We start from the raw sequence: 22,860 nt of genomic DNA, 5'->3' as shown, positions 1-22,860 counted from the left end.
AAAGTCCTGCAGGACCGAACAGGCGAAATGCCCATCCCATCAGATCTGCTTGTCAAGGTAATAGTGCTTTGTGAACGTTTGTACCGATGCCCACATCACAGCTTGTCAGATATCAAGAACAGGCACTCCATGTGCAGGCGCAGCTCTATCAGACTTGGCCTAGTAGAACGGGTCCACAATCCCTCCATGAGCTGCTTTTTAGCCAGTAGGCAGACGATCTTAATGCAGAGGACTATCTTTTTCTATACTGCCCGGCCCTTTCCCCCCCCCTGAGAACAACACAATGAGCTGATCATTCACCCGATGTTCCTTGGTGCGATCAATGTAAAAGTTTAAATCTCTTTTGGAGTTTAGTCGATGGAGACTCTACTCCTCTTTAAAGGCTGGGCAAAGAAAGTTGGGAGGGTGATGGATTGTCCAAATTGGAAAGAAGTCACAATGTTTGCTAAAATGGTTACACTGGTCCTCAGCACCATTTATTTTGGAAAAAGGAGGTGTAAGGTGGCAGCACCCCCAAGATGGCCGCCTGAGTGGGAGGCTCCCTAGGCGCTCCCGGTTTGGGGATTACCATTTGGCGAATATCCCCGGAAAAACAACCTCACCGGCCCAACACTCACCTGCCCCCTGGACCGGACTGCGGACACCGCCGAACATTCCCACAACAACGGAGTTTGGCAGTCAACTTACCCGGATTTTCGACCTCCGCAGCTCAGGTCGGCGCCATCGCTGCCCGGACCCTGGCGCCTCTCTGCTGGTGTCCAGTTCCCAGGCTGGTTCGGCACGTTGACCTGGTGCTGCTCTGAACGGTGGCTGCATGAGGACGGATACCACGTCGGTGAGTTCCTGACCAGCGGTGTCAGTTCCCGGACCCCCGTGCCTGCCCCGGTGAGTCTGGAACCCCTGGCGTGGGGGGTCGTGCCCGGTGTAGCGGAGCCAGCGGTGGGAGCTCTCTTGCGGGCCAGGGGAGCTTGTGGTGGGATCCTTGCTGCCGTCCCTTGCTGCCGTTCCTCATGCTGGGAGCTGACTTGGCCTCACGATCTGCACTGGGGCTGTGGCCAGCTACGACTGCGCGTTTGGGCGCCGTCAGCCCGCCTTCTCACGCGGAGGGCTGCGACTCGTCACTGCCGTCAGGTCATCTAATTTCCTAGGAATCGTCATCTCTCTGGGGCCTGCCAACCCGGAGGCTGCCCTGGTGCCATCGTCCCATATCCCAGGAGCTGCCTGGGTCCTGCGCTGTTCACAGGACTGGAGATCAGCCTCTGGTGTGCGTGTGCTCACGGGACCGGAGGATGACCGCTGTTGTGCTCTCCATGGCGCCATCAGGCCCCATAAATCCGCGCGATGGTGTCTAATGAGCCCCTCCTTTGAAAATCAGAAACGACCGTGCCAGGCTATAGCGAGCCGCGTGTCCTATTAAATATGAATAAGTACAGGGACCGATGGCTGCCTGATCCTAAAATGGCGGCCCCTCGGTAAACTTGGGGAACATTGCTCTTTCTTGTTGGGTCAGGGGAACATCATATAAGATAAGGAGGCAGCGCTTCGAAATCATATTGCTCATAAACCATCTGAGCTGCAAGTTTCTGTCGATATCTACACAGTAGCCATTTCACCGGCAGACTGCTCTTTGCCTGACCCTAAAATGGTGATAGTGTGAAGACACTCCAATCACCCTACATTGCCTGACCATGAAATGACTGAGCTCCTAATACAAAGTGATTATCCTCACCCTCACCACCTATCTTTCAAGAGCGGCTAACCACTTATCCGCACCCTCACCAGCTATTCTCTCAAGAGCTGCCAACCAGGCTCCTACACTAAGAGTGCGTTCCCTTGTGGCACTGTCACAGTACAATTCTGGCTCCCACACGGTGGGCAGCCCACCTTGCTGCATAACTGTCCCTATTGGTGCTTGAGCAGTCCACCCGAGCCAATATGGCAAGACCTGGCCTGTCCACTATGGGGAAAAATTCTTACACTCTGGTCTACCCCCCAAACCTCTCCAAAACCACCACAAAATCCTTCAAGCACTCCACCCTGAAAAGACACCCTGAGACACTGATCTCTGACCTGCGTTACAGCGCAGACAACGGCACAGTCATGAATGACCTCGTCTTCTATTCTAGAAGAACATCTGCCTGGCGCAAAACCTTTGCTCACTACTTCAATGTATGTGCTACTAAGAACATTCCGTACAGCACTAAGCTAACTATAGCACCCTCCTCAACCCTGCGAGCTGACCTCATCATCACTCTCTATACAAACTGCATCGTTTTGATCCAAGCCTCGACCAAAAACTTGAATAAATTTACAGACCTCTTTACCCTCCTCAGAAACCACGTGCACGACACTGGCAGGGTAATTAGGTCCCGCCCTGATGAGCCCTCATCCAGCCCATCCAACGTGGCTAGCCACCCACAAACCTCTCTAAGATCTTCCAACACTGGCCACCCTAACCTCTCCAGCAAGTCTCCCGGTCTTGTCAACAGAATCACTTCTAGACCTTTGGTCCCCTCCCTACTACCTCCCCAAGTAGACCATGTCACCGGTACGACCTCACTGAACTACGATACAGGTCGCACTTACCTTTCCCGCACCGCTGAGTCCTCAGCCAGCCCTTTCAGCATGGCCAGCCACCCACTAACCTCCCTTAGGTCTCCCATCACTGTCCACCCGAACCACTCCAGCACGTCTCCCGGCCTCACCAACAGAATCACCCCTAGACCTTCGGTCCCCTCTCTACTAGCTCCCCAAGTAAACTATGTCACCGTTACGCCCCCTAAGACTTACAATACAAGTCCCGCTTGCCCTTCCTGCCCTCAATCCAACCCGCAAAGGGGCTCCAACATAGATCCTATGGCTTACAACACAGGCCATACTAGTCCTTCCCCCCATCACCTATTCACGCTGTCAGAACTGCTCCCGAACCATTGCCCCCCTGCCCTCTAGCACCTCCTTCTTATAGGGACGTTGATTCTCTGCACACCAAAGCTGCCAAACTTACCCAGAGCATTCATATTTCCATCCTGGAGCTAATGAACCTCCTCCACCTCGCTGAACTCTCCCTCGCCAACCTCATGCCCCTGCCAAACGCCACCCCCCCACATTTGACAGAGCTCACTAAACAACCTCTTCCGCTAGCCTTGAGACATCTTTGCCCCGCAAGCACACATGCCACCTCTCAGAGGAAGAAATCCGTGCTCTTGTCCTATCCTACAACTCCACCTTTGCCACTCCAAGTCCACTAGATCTCACTGAAATGGAAATCCTTGCCACCCTCCGAGACTACAACTCTACCCCAGCTATCCCTCATACTTTAGATGCAAAGGCCGAACACGCCATCTGCACGGTCACTATCAACCCCAACAGACCAGCTACCCTCCGCAACAGAATTGTGGTCAAGAGTAATCAAGCACCTGTTCACCTGTCCGCCCAGACTCCCGAACCTCCTTCCAAATCCTCTCTATCTGGTCTTTTAATTAATTGCCGGTCGGCAGCTAAGCATGCCGCGGATATTGCGGATCTCATCCTCTTCAAAAATCTCGACTTAGCAATCCTTACCGAATCATGGCTCAACGAATCCTTATCTCCATTCCTGGACCTCCTAGTCCCTCCTAACTACAACATCGCAAGGCTAGACAGACAAACTGACAAGAAAGGAGGAGGCATTGCCTGCATCTACCGCTCTAACCTTCTGGTCACGGAACTTCTGGTGGACACCACTAAATTCTGCGAATACCTCGCCCTCGCTATTCACAGCAACTCCACCCTACTGTGCAACCTGCATATCTTTTACCACCCCCCAGGCATGAACGACTCCTTCACCGACCACCTAATGGAAATCATCACAGCTAAGAGTCCCAATATTGCCAATGATATTTTCCTTGGTGACTTTAACTTGCACTGGAACGATCCAAAGGATTCACATGTCAATGCCATCAAGGACCTCCTGGCTGATCAAGCCCTGACCCAAGCCTGCTCACTACCAACTCACTCAAAAGGGGCCACCCTTGACTGGATTATCTCCAAAGAATCAACAGTCAAGCTCATCTCTATAGACCCATGCGACTGGTCTGACCACCACGCCATCACCTTTCTCCTACCTGGCACCCACAAGACAAGGGCACCGCAACCGGTGATTCCTAAACGCGGGATCAGAGCCACTAAGAACCTGGACCGCAGGGAATTCGAGGCTCGCTGCAAATCCGACCTCCCCCCCCTCCCCCCCCCCCCATCGCATATCACAACAGTCATCGGCCTCAATGATCACTATTCCGCGTCTATTTCAAACATCCTGGATGATCTAGCCCCACTAAAGCTGAAAAGAACCCAAATCAAAGACAGAAACCCCTGGTTCACGGGATCCCTTAACAACGAGAGGAGAGTCCTCTGAGAAGCTGAAAGATCCTGGAGGCAGCACCCCTCCGCCGCTCATCTAAAACTCCTCCGCCAGGCCAGAAATGCCTACAACAGGAACATACTCAAGTCTAAAAAAAGACTTATTCAGAACCACACTAGAGAAGGCCAAGAACAGACCCCACAAGCTCTTCGAACTGGTCAAACACCAATCTAACAAATTGGTCAAAACTTCAAAAGAAACCCCCAAGTCTCTTATATCCTCAGAGGAATTCTCCTCCTTCTTCGCTGACAAAATCTCAGCCCTCGGAAATGAACTCAACTCCATCACATACCCCCAAACACCTCTCGACCCGCCTCCTCCAGCCACGTTGCCCCCTCAAGCTTCACCCAAAAACCATGCTCACTGGTCTGACTTCAAACTCGATGACGACGACTCAGTGTCCAAAATCCTATCTTCCCTAAAACCTAATAACCATTTTAATGACCCGCTTCCTTCCAACTGCCTAGCTGCCGTCGCCCAATCCATTATTCCTAGCTGGACTACAATAATTAACGCCTCTCAGGCAAAACCTGTCTCCTAATCGTCCTGGACCTATCCTCGGCCTTCGACACGGTCAACCATGAAAAACTACTCGAACGCCTCAAATTCAGGATGGGTTTGGATGGTACTGTTCTAGAGTGGTTCAGGTCCTTCCTCCAAAACCGGTCCCAGAGATTCCTTGTCAACGGCAACCTATCGGCACCATCCCCGGTCACGGTTGGAGTCCCTCAAGGATCAACAATTTCCCCCACCCTCTTCAATCGCTACCTGGAACCGCTTACCGAAGTACTACGCACTGCTAATATCTCCTATCATATGTACGCTGATGACACACAGATCTACATCAAAACCTCATCTCTCGAAGAGATCCTCACCCTGAACGAAGCCTTGAAACTCACTGTCCAATGGCTCGCATCCAATCAACTCGAACTCAACGCAAAGAAAACTGAATTTCTCCTGACTGCCCCGCCCTACACCAACCTTGACCTTCAATCATGGATTAAGGCTAGCACAGCCTTGAATTGCCCACCGACCATCGTGGATTCGGCCAAATCCCTGGGAATCACCCTCGACAGCAATCTGAACATGAGGGACCACATCAACTCAATGGCCAAAGCAGCCAGATTCCACCTGAGCTACCTTAGGAAATTGAAACCCTTCCTCGATGCTCCCGACCTAAAAATGACAGTCCAAGCACTTGTCATCTCTAGACTGGAATATGGCTGTTCTACCCTTTCGGGTCTACCCAAGATCTCCCAGCACCGCTAAAAGCCTGCCTCCACGCGGCCGCTAGAATACTCACCGGCACGAGGAAATACGACCATATTTCCCTGCACTTGAAAGCTCTCAACTGGCTTCTCCTGGAGGCAAGAATACAGCTCAAAGTAGCATGCATCATGCACAAGGCCTTATATTCTAACTCTCCTGCATATCTGAGGCAGAAACTTGTGATTTCCGGAGGAATCAGAAACTCCCGATCTGCCAGAGACCTCCTGCTCCAACCTGCACGCTTTTGGAAAAAAAAAACTTACAACCGGGCATTCTCCGGGGCTGCTCCAAGAATATGGAACTCTCTCCCACCTGACATCAGAAGAATACCCTCTCTGACTCGCTTCAAAAAGGATGCCAAAACATTCCTCATGGGTACATTTCTCGCTTAAACTTTGCCTCTACCACCACTACGGCCCTAATCTATAGCCATCTATTGCCTCCCTTCGGATTATCTAGCTCGCCCCATCAGAAACCTGGGACCTTGTCGCGAACATTGGTTAACGTAATCTGTAAATATGTTATCTCGTCTTGAGTATTTGGATATTTAATCTGTAAATTTGTGCCCTATCTCCCTTATTTATCCTGCACCCTGCCCTCCCTCATTCGATCCGCAACTGGATGATGCTATGCCTATTCTGTACATGACTATGTTTTCCTGTAAAGCGCTCTGATACCCTAACGCTCTATAAAACACATAAATAAATAAAAGCACCTAGAGCGCTTTGAGTTCACTCACACGACAAGCTGAAGTCACCATGAACAGAAACACAGCCTTTATGGTCAGGAGAAGTAGTGAACAACTATGCACTGGTTTGAATGTCATGCACATGAGGAAAGTGAGTACCAAATTAAGATCCAACTGTGGTATCACAAACGGTGTAGGAGGAAATAAATGAATCAAACCTTTTAGAAATGTCATCAGAATGAGTGATTTGAACAAGGTTTGTTGGTCCGCCAAATGTAAAAAGGCACAAAGGGCCAACAGGTAAACTTTAATGGTGCTCATTGAAAGTTCTTGATGGGCCAGAGATAAAACAGGATATCTGAACCATTGGCCTGCATTGGATCAGTATTGTAGGTGCACACCAGGCTACAAACTTGTCTCCACGCATGGAGGAGCAGATTATGCAGATTTGGGGGCAGGGCCCTGCCCTGCTACTGTAACAGACAGTCCTCCTGGAGTTGTAGCCTGATCAGAGTACAGATGCTCATACCCAGAAGTTCCAGACACCACACTCTCCTTGCCCAATCTGGAGCAACTAGAAGTCTTAGCCCCAGCGTTCCAGATTTCTTCAGAATTCAGGACAACAGAGGCAGAGAGGCGCCCAGAAGTCCCGTGCTCCTCTTCATACGGAATAGATCTCCGAGAGACAGCCTTCTTGGTAATTCAATCACACAAAAGTATTCACATTGAGCGTTCTCTACGGTAGTGAAAAGATCTAACCAGGGTTCTCCCCACTGTTGGAGGATGTCCTGTGCCACCTTGGGGAGTAACCACCATTCGTGATCCAGCACGTACTGCTACCTGAGTTTGTCTGCCCTGGTTTTTCCAAGATCCTGCTAGGTGATTTACAACCAGAGATGCCCTGCTTTCCGGTGAGCTCCAGACACAAAGGGCCTCCTGGCACAAGGACCCTCCCCTGCCCTTACTGTGGCAGTAACACATGGAAGTGGCACTGTCGGTGAGAACCAGAGCCAGTCTCCCCTTGATGGCCGGTAGGAAGGCATTCAGTGACAGCGGAAGGTCTGCATCTCCAACAAATGTGTAGACAGGTCTCCTTCAGAGACAAGATAGCCTCCCGATCCCCAGAGTGACGCATCCGTAACCACCGTCAGCTGTGGATGGGGAAGGAAGAGGGATCTGCTGCCGGTTCACTTGCGGTTGAGCCACCACTGCCGGTCTTTTGCAGTCTCCTGGATGGATTCAGATAGGTTCCTCTGGTGCTGGCCCCACTAAGACTTTAGGTTCCAATGCATGGTCCGGATATGCCCCTTGCCACTGACAAGATGCAGGATGCTAAGAGGACCAGAAGCCTCACAGAGACTTTCACTGAGACCCAGGACTGAGGCTTAAATGTCTGGATAACAGCCCAAATGTCCTGGAATCGTCGTGGTGGAGGTAAGGCCTTAACCCGCACTGTATCCAGAATGACTTCAATCAAAACAAGCCTCTGTGAAGGAGTTAGGCGTGACTTTGGCACTTTGATAAAGAACAGCAATGTTAGGAGGTTCCCCATTGTCTGGAGGTTGTCTACGATTGACTGTGGTGATCATGCCTTCAACCGCCAGTCACCGAGGTAGGAAAAAAATGGAATCCTCAGCCTCTGTAGGTCTTTTGCAGCCACCACCATCACTTTCATGAATACCCAAATCAGCACTGGTGAGGTTGAAAGGGAGCATGGCAAGTTAAAAATGTCCAAGGCACACCTTAGACTTCAAGTTGCACCTGTGGGACTGCAGAATGGATTCAAGTAAAAAAGGACTCCTGCAGGTTTAAAGCCAAAATTCAGTCACCTGGATCTTGGGCAGGCAGACCTTGGGCCAATATAGATCTAAAATAGGTTGAAGGCCTCCGTCCTTCATCGACATGAGAAAATAGCGGGAGTAACTGCAAGTCTCTATTTCCAGGGCCAGGATCTTCTCTATGACTCCTTTTGCAAAAAAAACGTACACTTCTTAGAGCAAGATGGATTAATGCTCCTCCGAAAGATGCTCTGATGTCGGCTTATGGTGTGACGGGTCTATTGGGAATAAAGGCAGGGCATAGCCCCAATGAGCTATTAGTAGGACCAACCTGGTGGATGTTATGGTTTGCCACTTGAGGAGGAACTGCCTGATCCTACTTCCTCCATAGTGGCCGTGTGCCACAAAGGACAAACTAAAGCTGCTTGGATGTTGTCGCTGCAGGGGCATGTGGCTGGGAAGTGTGTTGCCTCAGATGACCTCAGAGTTGCCTAAAGAACACCCCAACCCCGAAAATATTGGGACCCTGTTGTAGGGATGGTGGGCCTTAATGTTACCGATACGACCACCATCTGGGGTAGACATGAAAGGGGCAAAACTGTTGAAGGTACTATCATGCAGGGGTGTAAGGATTAGGCTAACGTAGTGTGGCTTTTCCTTCCTTAAATCATTCCAACTCTTAATCAATCTTCTTGCCAAACAGGCAAAATCCATCAAATACCATTTCCATTAAAGAAATTAAAATACCGAAGAACACAAAAAGAAGCAGTCCACTATAATCGTATATAAGACAATATAATAATCTTCTTTTTTCAGACTCAAAGTATATATACTGTTTGTTTTTTATTCTTTGCACAAACACTTGTACTCTCTGTTGTTGATGTTGTCTTTAATAAAAGCAAACAGTCGAGACATGTTTTGTCCGAAGACTTTCTCAAGGCTGAAAAAGGTACTGTCAGGTAACGTTGATGGTATCCAACTCTTGAGCAAGGTAAAGCTTCAATTAGATGAAGCCCATATATTTGCATACTGATTGTGACAGAAGAAGCTTATTGATGGTACCAGGACCTCTAGTTTATCCTGCGCTAGTATAACACAAAGGTTAGTGATGAAAGGTACATGTATCAGTATATGGGCATGATAAGCCTTGCAGGGCGCGATGGGGCCTCCTGGGTGTCTGTGTCAGATGTGGCTTCTTCTGCCGCACACAGTATGCGCCTGAGGCGGATTCAGGAGACACAGGTGGCGTCGAGGAGGCAACCTCACTGGAGGACTCTGTAAATCCTTGGGGTCCAAAGGTGCACCAGAGAAAGCAGGAAAGTGCAAAAAATTTGCAACATATTCTCTTGAAAGGCCTCAATCTGTTGCAACGTCGCTGATGGACCAGGAAACTCGGGATGCATTTGAATCAGAGGCGGTATTGGCTCCTTGGTAGAGGACCGGGAACAACACTGAGAGGCACCCTGACATCCTCGCAACTTCTCAGGTTGAAAGTAGAGGGACTGGGACAAATCCTACTTGGCCTTCTTGTTTCTCTGCTTCGACTTCCCACGATGAGGACCTGTTGTGCTAACATGCTAGAGAGTGGGATGAAGTTCGCACCCTCAACTTCGAGTGGGAGAAGGAATCCTAAGACTTCTTGTGTGGTCAGCAACATACAGCTTCACTTTGTGCTCCCAAATCGCCTTCAGGTACATATGGGCACACTTCTCGCAGGACTTGGAGTCATTAGCCGAACCCAGATGCTGGAGGCACACTTCGTGGTAATCTGTCAAAACACATTTAATTGCGACAGTCCTTACAAGGTTTAAACTTTGTAGTTTGCGGACATAGTTTCCTTGCACATTGGAAAACAGAATTGTGCAAGAAACAACTCGCCAAAGATAAGGAAAAAGTTGGGAACAAGGTCTGGGTTCGCATACGAAGGTGTGGAAAGAAAGGAACTGATGTTGTTGTACAAAGCTGACACTTGTATGCAGCTTCACTGTCACTTCCAGGGCGGAACATATTTAGCTGGACTGCATCACCTACCGGTGAGCGGGACAATTGCTGTAAATATCTTTCAGATTCAGTCTGGTGCCTGAGGATATTATAAAAGTGAGGAACCTTCGATTAGAAGTATCCATCAGAAGGTGCTCTTATGTAATCAGTGTATCTTTAAAATTCAGTTGAGCGACAGTAAGTGTAGCTTGTAAAGAAGTATTTCCAAATTACCCAGGGACCAACCATATTTTCTCGGGAACAAAACCATAATGAACAACTTGTAACTTGTGGTCTAACGGTAAAATTCTCCAGGACACTCAAATTAAAAAAATATTTTGCAAGCTGGCACAATGTCATGAATTTGTTTGCAGTGACACCAGTGCAAAGGATCTGGAATGTACTGCTATCTACTCAAACAGCTGGCACAATATCATGAATCTGATGGCAGGAAACATCCATTACAATGCATGCCATTACAATGCATATCCCTCACTGGCCATATCCCTCACTGACCGTTGTAATGGCATGCGTTGTAATGGAGGATGCGTTGTGATAGTTTGCATTGTAAAGGTATGCGTTGTAATAGTTTCCATTGTAACATCATACATCCGCAGTGGCACCAGTGCAAAGGATCTGGAATGTGCTGCTGTCTACTCAAAAATTGGAGCAAATGGACAGTGGCAAATTGCAGATCCTCTATGCTGGTGTCACTCAGAATAATGTCCCAGCACTGTACCAATCTGCTAACTTAGTTTCTGTACGATAATTTTTCAATCTAAAACTATATAGTTTAGTTTCTATATGTAGGTGTATGCATTTCATTGTACAAAAGTATCTGATTTCTTGAAAAAGTTGGGATTGCATCTTGCGACAGACATCTGTTCATGTGCATATGATAAAGTATTCAACGTATGACCTTGTTAACAAGACAGTCTGGGCATGATGGTTGCCACCAAGTCTACAATATGATCATAATGTTTGCACTCATTGTGTGTGTTTCAATTATTATGTCAAATACAGTATTTTCAAAATAAATATTTAATTACTGAAACATTTAATAGAACCTATTGTTCTTTACTAAAGTGAGAAAGTAAGGAAATTGTTATTTACCTGCAACATCTGTTTTGAACTTGTAGTCATGCAGATTCAAATTCTGTGCACTATACTGCCATCTAGTGTTGTGTTCAGAATGCTGCAACTGTTTTTACTCCAAAGTCTTTGGTTTGGAATTGAGCATAGGCAGAATGACTCACAGTTACACTTCTCTAAAAACTTAATGGGACTTACACTTCATCTCGAATTATATATTTTGTCTCCACTGGTAAACAGGTGGTGGGACAGGAATGCCTCCTACAAGTAAACAGGTGTGTGCCCCTGCCCTGAGCGCCTGACTGCGCATAAACTGCCATCTTTACTTCTATTTTAAGCCTAGTCACTCAAACCTAGCATTTATAATGAGACCTAGGCCTATCCATGGTAATGTAAGGTACAGAATCTGTTCTATGACCTTAGATGGGGAACATGGGCCGAACAAGGTGTGTTCTCATAGTGGGCATTGGAGTATTGTCCAAGCCCTGGGTGTATCACACAAAGCCATGGTGGCATCGTACCGTTCGTGTTCTGTAAATCAGTAGGGTGATCAGTACTGCATCAGTGAGGCGCAAATATGCTTGCTCCATTCAAGTAAAGCTCCACAGTTATGTAAAACCCAAAACCTTGCATTGATCTCATGTCTGCATGTTGAGTACCTGTATGAGCAGTGAGCGTCTAGCAGAAGGACTCTTTATAGATCTAAGAACTGGGGCAAGAGATGTATTTCAGATGCCCCTGGTTTACCACGGACCATATGGGGATGATGACAGCTTCCCCAAACAGTGGAAGTGTATTATCTGTATTCCAGAGGTTTGTGGATGGAAAAGCAAGACACTTATGTGAAAGAGGATGCAGACAGGACTACCTTTAGAAATTCAATGAGGGTCTTGTTAGCAAAGGGTTGGCGATTAGTACTTCCTGAGCACGGCCTTTGGTAGATGATTGGGGTCAAGAGTGAAACTGCAGTTTTTCAGGTTAAGGTGGGAACATTTCCAGGCAGGGCTTGCCCTTTTAACAGTCCCTAATTACTGCTTCAAGAAGACTGACAACAGCCAAGTGGGAATGCTGTCGCTGAGGTGCAGCTTGGAAACAACACCTGTTGCTTCTAATTGATGGGGAGGTGGGATGGGTCTCTTATGGACCTACTGTACTAAACGCAACCCGAGTGTTCCAGGTAAGTAACGTTTTCCATTAGCAGTATGTTTTTGTAAATCACATGCATAGACTCTGAAGCTACACCATCCACCCCCAAGCCTGTGGATTACAGAAAGTATTAGTATTAATAGTAAAAAAGAATGTAAACAGTTTGACCCACTTGTGCTTCATTCCTGGCATCAAAACAGAAATGTTTCGTAGATGTGTGGATTGATGACCATATAGAAGTTTTACAAATGTATTATCAGGGAATGTTTCCAACAAAATACATAGTGGTTCTTTTTTTATGTATGGAACGTGCCTTTGGCTTCTCAAATGATGTGTTTCGCATGAGCTTAACAAACAATGCACTTTTTGGTGGATATTCTGTCTAACTGTATATTCCACACTTTTTGTTTACTCCCCAGGAATCAGACTGGATGCGTATTATGATTAGCAGTACTACTATGCACCGGGAGGTGGCGTTGTGCAGAGCTAAATATGAGCTCCACCCAGTGCTTAATTTGTAAAATATTAAGTGCCAGGGCTCTGACCAGGAGGCCAATGCAGCTTGCACCACCCATCGCCCCTGTCATCACTGCCAAAACAACTACTAACCCTCTCTCTCGCATGTAAATGCGACAGTAAAGATTATTCCAGGTCCCCAAAGGTAAAGGAATGGCTGGGGGAGGCAGGTATTAGTCATATTTTAATGTATATTGTTTCTCTAAACAGCTGATATACTGCTCCTTTCTAAATTACATGAGCAGCGGCACCTTGTGGCAGACTGCCCTAAGTGTGGTGTTGACAATTAGGTGCCGGTGCCGAGCACCAGAAACCAATTAAGTGCCGGTGCTCAGCACCGGAAAGCTCCGGCTCAAATTAAGCACTGGCTCCACCCATGTCGATATCAGTTGTTTTCTAGACTTTCTGCCCTCCCAGACGTAGAGCCCCTCAGCAGATTGGCTGTGACCAGTGTGCAGATCTCTAGACTTGGGACCGTTTTAATTGGAGAAATGAGACCAGTTCATATTTAGGGGAGAATGGGAGGTGTGCTGAGGAATTGGCAATTAGATAAGCGTATCAATCAAAATAAGCATTATTGAAGGTAAGTATCTTGTTCTTCTGATGGATACTTCTAACTGCAGATTTCTCATCTTTCGAATAAATACTACAGCAGTACCTCCAAGGTGGTGGGTCTGCGAACTAGTTTAGACCAGAGTCCTGCAAGATTGAGCTGGCAAAGTGCCTGTCTCGACAGACCATGCTGTCCAGGCATTAGTGCTTTATGAACGTATGAAGCAACTCCCATGTAGCAGCCTGAACAGGCACTCCGAGTACCAATGCAGTGGTGGCAGCCTTGGCGGAATAAACCCGTAAGCCTTCTAGGTGCTGCTTATTTACCAATGCATACCAGACTTTGATACAGCGCATAATCCTACGAGATGGCTCTCTTTTGCACTGCCTCGCCTTTTTTTTTTAAACAGCTTTTATTATCTTTTACACAATTCTCACAGTATACAGAATCTCTGTTGCGAGTAAGGCAATTGCACAAAAGTATCTAACTACCCATGTAACATGTAAACATATGCTGCTTCTCACATTACAATTGCCTCTAATATTGCTGTACGGTTCCATGCATGGTCTGCTTTCGTATCCCCCCTCCCCCAAACTCAAACTTAAACATCTCCTTCCCCCACCCCCGGCACTGCTGTCTCCTATAACTACCGGATGTCATCCTGTGGTCTCTCCGCGCCTCACACGTCACATTATGTGCGCCGCTATTCTCTGGCCGTTCTAAAGTTGCCCAGATCCTCCTCAGCGCATGGGGCCCTACTGATCCTAATCCCCTGGCGCCTGCCCTCCCCTTTCCCCCTGGCTCCTTCTCTGCTGCACTGCCGTGCCTTTTTTGGCTAAAGAGAATCCAACAAAAAGCTTATTGTCCACTTGATGGGGCTTGGTACGAACGATGTAAACGCTGAGAGGTCTTTTAGGATATAATAAATAGAGCTGTTCCTTCTCCTTAGAGGGATGAGGGGGAGTGAAAAACACCGGAAGGGTGATGTTTTGCCTGATGTGAGAAGGCGTCACCATTTTTGGAAGAAAGGAGGCTCAGGTCCCCAGTACCAACTTATCTGGAAAGAAAGTTGTGTATGGCGGGTTGGAGGAGAGAGGGCTTCAACTCACTCACATGTCATGCCAATGTTACAGCGATGAGGAAAACTGGAAACATATTGAAACTATTTTTAAAAAACACATTATAACAGGTGATGTGAATAAAGAAGGCTGATCTGACGAACTCAAAAAACAGAAGGAGCAGATAAATAAACTTGCTGGGCTATGGACAACACAAAAAGCAATACTTCAGAGAGTTTGGCCTGAATTTTGTCAATCTGCTGAGTTTTGCACCAAGCCACAAATCTGTCCGAACGACAGGCGTATACCGTTTTTGTGGAGGGATGCCTGGCTGCAAAGATGATATCAACAGCCTCAGAAGGTAGGTTGAATGTAGTCAACTGCCACCTTCCAATCTTCAAGCATGGAGGTGCAGACTTCGCAAGCCTGGATGCAAGAACGAATATTCTCCTGAAGCGCCAGCCTGATCGGAGGACAAATGCTCATGCCCATTAATCTGGATACCATACTCTCCTGGTCCAATCCTGGACCACTAGGATACCATGGGCCTGGTCGTTCCTGATCTTCTTCAGAACTCGGGGAAGGAGACGTAGCGGTGGAAAGGTGTACATGAATACCAAGCTCCACTCTAGGCAAAATGCATGTCAAAAAGAGAGCCACCTGGGAAGCTTGAGCTCACAGAAGTGTGGACATTGCAAGTTCTCTGTGGTGCTGAAAATATCGAGTCAAGTTTCTCCCCATTCATCAATTATACCTTGCACCATCTCCGGATGTAACTGCCATTCATGATCTGCTACATAAGTGTAGTCCACCATGTGATTTAGAGATCCCATCAGGTGGTGCACCACCAGAAAAAATGCCCTTGAGTTCCAGACACTTCCAGAGGCATAGCACCTCCTGACAGAGGGTCCACAACCTGACCACGTCCTACTTGTTGCAGTACCAAATGACTGTGGCCTTGTCCATGAGCACCTGTACTAGCCTCCTTTTGCTGGATAGCAGGAAGGCTTTCAACACCAAGCGGATGGCCCGCTGCTTCAAGAGGTTGATGTGGAGCCGGGCCTTCGCTGGAGACCAAATGCCTCTAATCTCCATCCCTCCCGTATGGCCTCCCCAACCCAGCAGCAATGGATAGGTGACAGCTGTTAGCTAAGAGTGGAGTTAGGGTAGGTGTCTGTAGCTGACTCGATTGTTGTCCAGCAGCCACCACTGCAGGCCATTTGCAGGCTCGTCCATAATCTGTAAGTAGGCAGAAAGTTCCCTCAGGTGCTATGCAAACTGGGCCTTTAGAATGATCTCACTGAGGAGTCTGCATATGCCACCTGGCATGCTTGACCAGCAGGATGCAGGAGACCATCAGTCCCAGCAGCCTCAGAGTCATTTTCACTGAGATCTAAGGCAGAGGCTGAAACATACGGATCATAGCCTGAATATCCTGGACTTTCCATTCCAGGGGGAAGGCACAAACTTGTACTGTGTCTAGAGCAGGTCAGATGAAAGGGATCATCTGAGAAGGAGTCAGCTGTAACTACGGCAAGAGGTTTGCCATAGTCTGGGCGTGGGTCATGACTACCTGGGGAGAGCCTGCCTTTAGCAGTCAGTCGTCGAGGAAGGGGAACCACTGACCTCCGAAGATGTTCTGCAACCTTTTTTGTGCACGCCCAAGGGGCACTAGTGAGGACAAAAGGGAGCACAGCGAACTGAAAGTGCTCCTGCCCGACCACGAAAGCGTCTGTGGGTCTGCAAGATGCGGATGTGGAAATAAGCACAAGGAAGTAGTGGGAGTAACACCTAACTCCTACTTCTGAGGTCGGAACCCTCTCTTTGGCCCCTCTGAGGGCCGGCACTTACTGTTGCAAGAGGGACAGCTAGTCCTCTGTCAGCCACTGTGAGGACAGTGGAAGGAAAGGGGGTGAAAAAAAATGGAACGGCGTAGCCCTCCATGGACTACTTTTAGAACCCACTTGTCTGAAATGATAGCTTGCCACCCTGGGAGAAAATGTTAAATCAAAACAGGGCAGCTTTAGCTCCTGCAAGGGTACACCAAATAGGGTTTGCGGCTACAGCATCTGGGAGAGTGAGGGACTGTATGCACATTACCCATGTCATCTTTGTGTACCATGGCCCTTGTCACAAAAAAGCTGTATGGTCTGTTGGGCTCATTGTGTGGGTGGGTGCTAGTGGTATTGAGAACCCCTACCATAGCCACAGAGGGGGCATAACTACTAGTGGGGCTGACACGTTGGAACAAAGGAGGGTGCTGTGGCCCTGCTGTCTTTAAAGTGCCCGACAGCTGAGTCTATCGTTTAACCAAAGAGGGGAGAGCCATCAAAGGGCATATCCAATAGCAATGATTGGACATCCCCAGAGAAGCCCATAGACCTCATCCAGGCACATCTTCTGTGTGTCACACTGGCGCCAACTGCCCCGACCAAGGCAATCTGTAGTGTCCAACCCAAACACAAATCATGAATTTTGCCACATCGCGTCTGTCCTGAATTGCTTGTCTAAGATTGGGGCGTTTTCATCAGGCGCAGGAGGTACGATCTGAGCAGCAAAATCCCAAAGGGCATGAGTATAGCAGATACAATAAGCAGCTGTTAATGACGGACCGCAATTCCAGGCTGGTAGAGCACAACATGTGTTTTCTGAAAAGTCTCAAGATTCTCTATTTGAGGGGTTAGTAGGGAAGGCACTGGGGATGATCTTGCTTGTGGATTCCTGCACCACCAAGCTCTCTGGAGTCAGATGCTTGTGTAGGAGGGCTTTATCAACCAGGACAGGGTGATGGCGCCTCGCTTTCTGCCTATTCACTGGTAGTCCGGAATGTGCCTTTGCTCTTATTCACAGAAGGGTGTCTCTGAGGGTCTCATTGGGAGGTGGTAGGGGTTAAGTAGTAGTTTGTTCGAGTTGGAGTACTTTTTGGTAAGAACATTGGTGTTCACCTCCATAGTGGGCAATTGGAGGCCAAGAACCTCAGCCGCCTTCGGTATTACAACTGCCAAAGAGGCGTTTTCTTCAGCAGCTGGCTTAGGTGGCGAGACCAGTCCAATGTCTGGAGAAGTATCTAGTCCACTGGCATCTTGCAGCTCATCATACAAGTCGTCTTAAGTATAGGGTTGACCAAATGTATTTCCATCATCGTAACAGCTGTTATTGAACCAATGACAAAACGATTGTTGATGATCTGGGCCCTTTCTTGAGACAAAGGCAATATATCAATTTCCAATGGGTTGCCAGAAAGCTGTGACCTAGTGGGACCAGGATGTGGCCTCCGTTGAAGTCACAGTGGTCAGCTCAGAAATCACTATCTGTTTTCTGGGGTCAGCATTGGTGTCAATGCCTTAGGGTTTGGCGTAGGTTGTAGTTTACAAGAACGACATCAGCATTGAAGCCAGTGCAGGGCCCATAAAGTGTTCAGAGGTTCCAGCTGGCACTGTGGATGGATCGGCCAGTGGAGTTTCAGGTGGAGGTCCTCGCAATTCCTTGGGGCTCAGAGGTACACCAGAAGGAGGCCGGAAGCACACCATAGAGACGCAGCCAAGCTTTGCAGAACTTGTGGATTTGTTGCAGCTTTGCCAAAGGACACTAAAATTCGGGTTGCCCCGGGACAAAAGAGAGAATCAGCTCCAGTGGAATAAAACTGAGAGGTACATTAACACCCACACACCTTCTCACGAGTTTGAGAAAGGCGGGAAGGGTCCGAGTCCCGCTTGGACTTACTTACTCGAGGACTTCAACCACGACAAAGATCTACAAAGGTAACAATTTTGAGAGCGGAAACTGAACTTTCCCTTCAACTGCAACTGTACAGGCATGGAGTCCAGAAGCATACAGCTTTGAATAGCCTCATTAAGGTGCAGTTGCTACAGGTCTTGGAATTGTGTTTCCACCGAAGCACCGAAGACAAAGTTGGTGGAGAGCTGCAACAGATATTTGCTTGCAACAGTCCCTACAAGGTTTGAACCCTGTGGTTTTAGGGGGTGACGTTTGTTTTGCACACTGGTCACTTTAGGTACGTTTTGAGAAAACAGTCTTGTGAAGAGATGAGGGGTAGCTCTGGATCTGCATCTGGTGGCAGAGAAAGAAAGAAACTGACAACTGTGTACATTGGGGGGGCTAATATGCAGCTCCACACATCAATCCTGAAGTGAGACAATGTTGGTGTGGAGCTGCACGATGCCACCTACCATTGCTTAGAAGTACTTCTGAAATTTTTCCAGATCCAGTCTGACACCTAGGGAATAATCAAAAGGTGAAGAATCTGCAGTTCGATGTATCTATCAGAAATATCTGGATACATTTCAAAGCTCAACATGCAATCTTTGACTTTGAAATGTTTTTGCCTAAATGAGGGTGAGTAAAGGATACAAACTGCTTTGTCTTCCTAATAGTTTTGTTCCGTCCATATAGTACATCAACAAGTAAAGGGTTCATTCTGTTTGTCTTGGTGACTAGGGATGAATGTTTGGAATTCTAGTGACTAGCTGACATGAAAAGGTGATATAAATGTCGGTTTGTAGAACCACCCTATCCATATGTACTTGCATTTATGGTTCCTCTACAGATAGAATCTCTAGTTCACAGAATCTACTTAATCAACAGCAGGTAATAACTTTTCAGGGCAAAGCCTGCAATGTAAAGAACTGTAAAGGGCCAACAGGCAGTTCATTAATTATGTGAGTTAAGTCAGTCAGTCAATTATGTGAGGACAATATTTAAATACCACGAGGGGCTAACATAGTTCTTGGTGAGATCACTCTTCAAGCTCTCAATGAGAGCTTTAGCTGCAGGAAACCTTGACATGGAGGAGTGTTGTCTGTTTTTGCAAGTGACAGCTGCTAGAATAACTTGACTGTAACTGGAAAATGTACAGACTCTCTTTTATGCCGATTATACTGTCATGTTGGATCTTATAAAATGAGAAAGTAAGATATTTGTAGCTTGCAACTGAACTCCTGTAAATTAGAAAATGCAAATTCCAATACCGACTTGGGAGTAATTGATAGGACAAATTTGAATTTTACAGAACATGTTATATCTTTGAGAAGTTTTAAATGAAGAAATTAAGTAAAATGTAGTAAACGTGTTGCTCTATCGCAGTTAGATGCTCGTACAAAAAGATACTGAAAGGATTCAAAGTGCTGAAATCATGATGTAAAAAAGATGGGCTGGATTACCATAAGAAATTGCCAGGTATTTATGAGGCTATAATAGCGCTTGGCTGAATAATATTTACGTATTATAAAATGTTTTTGAATTTTTGGGGCCAAATTATTTTTCTGATTATTTGTATCTGATGATAGAAGCTTTTGCTGGATTATTATTTTTTTTTAAAAGCATATTGAAATGTGTTTAGTTACCCAATATAGTAAGACAATTCATATAGTCAAGTAGAATTTAACTTTTAATGATGAAGAGATTAAAGCTATTACTTCTCATAACATCTGGAAGAAGAAGATGAAATCAGCTGTAAAAGTTCTGTCTTGTAATTTTGATTATGTACTATGTAAAAATAGAGCAAGAATGGTCACACCTGTTTACCTGTGAAAGAAAGATCTCCCTAATATCACCAGATGATGGCTTTTAAAAATAAAACTGGGTAAATTCTAACAAAAACTTGCATTATTTATCAATCCATAAGAAAGAAAAGGATACATATTTTGTCTACTGGTGGAATAGCTGGGATTTCATTGACCTATATAATTATATTTTGTACATCTTTAATCAATTTGTGTAAACTCTTGCTGCTGCCAATAATGAGCTATTTACAGATTTGTAAAACTACTGAAATTATTTCTTATTTAAAGCAATGTGAAAATATTGTTTTTCGTTTTAAATTGGGAAGGTTATTTAATGCTTGAGAGGGCAAAATGAACTTCCTCTTACTAAAAAATTTAAGTTAGGATTAGCAGAAAAGTAATGTAAATGCTAATAATGAACTGCTAATACTGTATGCTAATTTTGTAAAGAAAGAAGGTATTCAACAAACATCCAAGTGACCAATGGATAATAGGGTACTATAAGTGGTAAAAATGTGTATTTATCAGCATAACACACTAGCAGTGTGCTTTCTTGCAAACTTGAAGACCTCGTGAGCCTTATCACAAGAGTGAGCATTTGAGGTCTGGGTGATTAATTTACACATGGCTGGGTCAAAGCTGAGGTAGCATGGTGTGCAAAATAACAATGGACTGGGATGCGGCCCAGATAATTACCAGTGGCTGAGACTAATTCAAGCATTCCATCCATCACTTTTTGTATACTTCATTGTGCCAGCCTAAGTGGGATGGGTATGCCCAGACGTGGGTCTAGTGCACACTGTGTCACTGGAAACAAGCTATACTTGGCTGATGAGCCCTAATAAGGATAAAAGCAGTCCTTGTTGCTTGTGTTCGGGCTGGACTGTTTCCATTGGAAAAGGGTTAAGAATGATTTGCATACAGCTGGATCCAAATTAAGGTGTCATGGTGTGCAAAATAATGTTGGACTGGGATGCAGCTTTTGTAATTACCAGTGACTGTGATTAATTCAAGCACTCCAGTCATCATTTTTTGTATACTTTACTATTTAAGAGTAGAGGCATCTCTACCTGGGGTCTCTTTACTGCAGCCTTTATTGGAGCCGAGAAATTTAATCCATGAAAGAGTTGGCTTAATGGTGACTGATGTAAACAGGATTGAAGTATCTGGCTTCCGCTTTAATTGGACTGAAAAGATTGTCTGACTGTGGTACCTTAAGGTCACTGCCCCACCAATCTGTTATACAATAATCTTTATTGTTGCGATACTCCCAGGGATTTTACTATCTCCATATCTTTTTTGACTTCATACAAACGACCGTCTACCTGAGGGCCAAATAAATGCTACCTGTCATATAGCATATTGAAAGTACAGCTGGCCTGATTTCTAAGACACTTGGTCATGCCTGTTGATTCATTAGGATATTATTGTTCATTTGACAACCAGTCTGTCTGTAACATCCAGGGCACTACTTATACCACCATTAGTAAAGTATTCCCCTTTGCTACAATGTCTTCCCCCTTTTGAACTTCAGGTAGAATCTGTAGTAGATATTCCCTCTCCCCGCACCGCAGCATGTCATAATGGTTGCCCTTATTGAAACACTTTTCCTGCTGCATCAATACATTTGCTTTTCTTGTCAGGAGGTGGCCCATCTGTGGCGCCCTGCTGATAAGCTCTTTTATGTGCAGTATGAACCACCACAGGGTCTTGGCGCCTGATTCACAATGGGCCTCCACACTTGTGACAGAGGCCCCACAGTTGTGGAGGAGTCTCCACACTTGGGCGAAATTTCCGTGATGAGAATTCTCACTGCGGAATTTCCGCCCAAAGTGTGGAAACTCCCCCGCGACTGTGGGGCCTCCGCCACGAGTGCGGAGGCCCTCTGGGAATCAGGCCCTTGGTGTTTTCAGCCTTCAATATAAAGTGTGACTTGTGGGGCTGCTCTATACTTTTTCTCCACTCTAGGTGTCACTAAGCGCATCTTCATTGATGTTTTTGAAAAAAATATATATATTTTAAAACAAAGTGCCTGATTTAGAGTTTAGTGGATGGTTACTCTGTCACAAACATGATGGATATTCCGTCCTCCATATTACAAGTGCCATTAGATATAGTGCACTTGTAATACGGTGGATGAAATATCCATCAAGTTTGGGACAGAGCAACCTGTTCGTTGAGCTCTAAATAAGGCCCAACGTCTTTAGCAATGGTAAGTATAGAACCTCTTTTATGTCATGTGCAGTAAATTGTCAATGAGGACATCAATCTCTTCCTGCTCTATGGCCATGGTTGCCCCATACTGAGAGGCTGTTCCTTGTAAGATGAAAAGGCAGGCCAAGGTTTTGTAGGGGGAAGAGGCCTTCGTGGAGTAATAGCCTAAAGATTACTCCTTCTCTGAGTTCAATATATTTTATTTTCAAGCATCATATCCAGATTTATCCTGTTGATGCTTTTTTTGTATTAGAGATGCCTCATCTGAGTCTAGTGTTAACGCTGGTGATGTATCTAGTTCCCTTGTGGGTCTTTGTCCTTTAGACCGTTTAAGAATCTTATGTGTCTTTTCATTGGAGCAGAAATTACATGAAGAGGTTTTCATTTTGGCAGCCTTATGTCTTCTATGTAGGCTATCGCGAGACTTTCCCTGTGAATTTTCTGGTTACTATGCGACCCGTGACTAAATTAATACATATTCTCCTCTACAATTGTGTGCATCTTCACCCTCAAAACAGTCAAAATTTTTCCATCAACTTTGGGACCTATGTGGAGCCAAAGGGGGGTTTCATAGCCAAAAGTACGAAAGACTTCTTTTACAGACTGAGTAATGGTATACTTAAGTGACTGTTTGCGCGGCCAGCC

At 46.3% G+C, this 22,860-nt stretch overlaps 1 protein-coding gene across 1 annotated transcript in view; it reads right to left on the bottom strand.

Annotated features, from left to right (window-relative positions):
* Positions 1-22,860, bottom strand: part of LOC146861088 (uncharacterized) — a 258,546-nt gene that overhangs the window by 7,321 nt on the left and 228,365 nt on the right. The gene's annotated exons all lie outside the window — the stretch shown is intronic.

This window comes from Triturus cristatus, chromosome 3_1 (assembly GCF_964204655.1).
Source record: "Triturus cristatus chromosome 3_1, aTriCri1.1, whole genome shotgun sequence".
Classification (NCBI taxonomy): Eukaryota; Metazoa; Chordata; class Amphibia; order Caudata; family Salamandridae; genus Triturus; species Triturus cristatus.
This window is presented reverse-complemented; position numbering and strand designations above follow the sequence as displayed.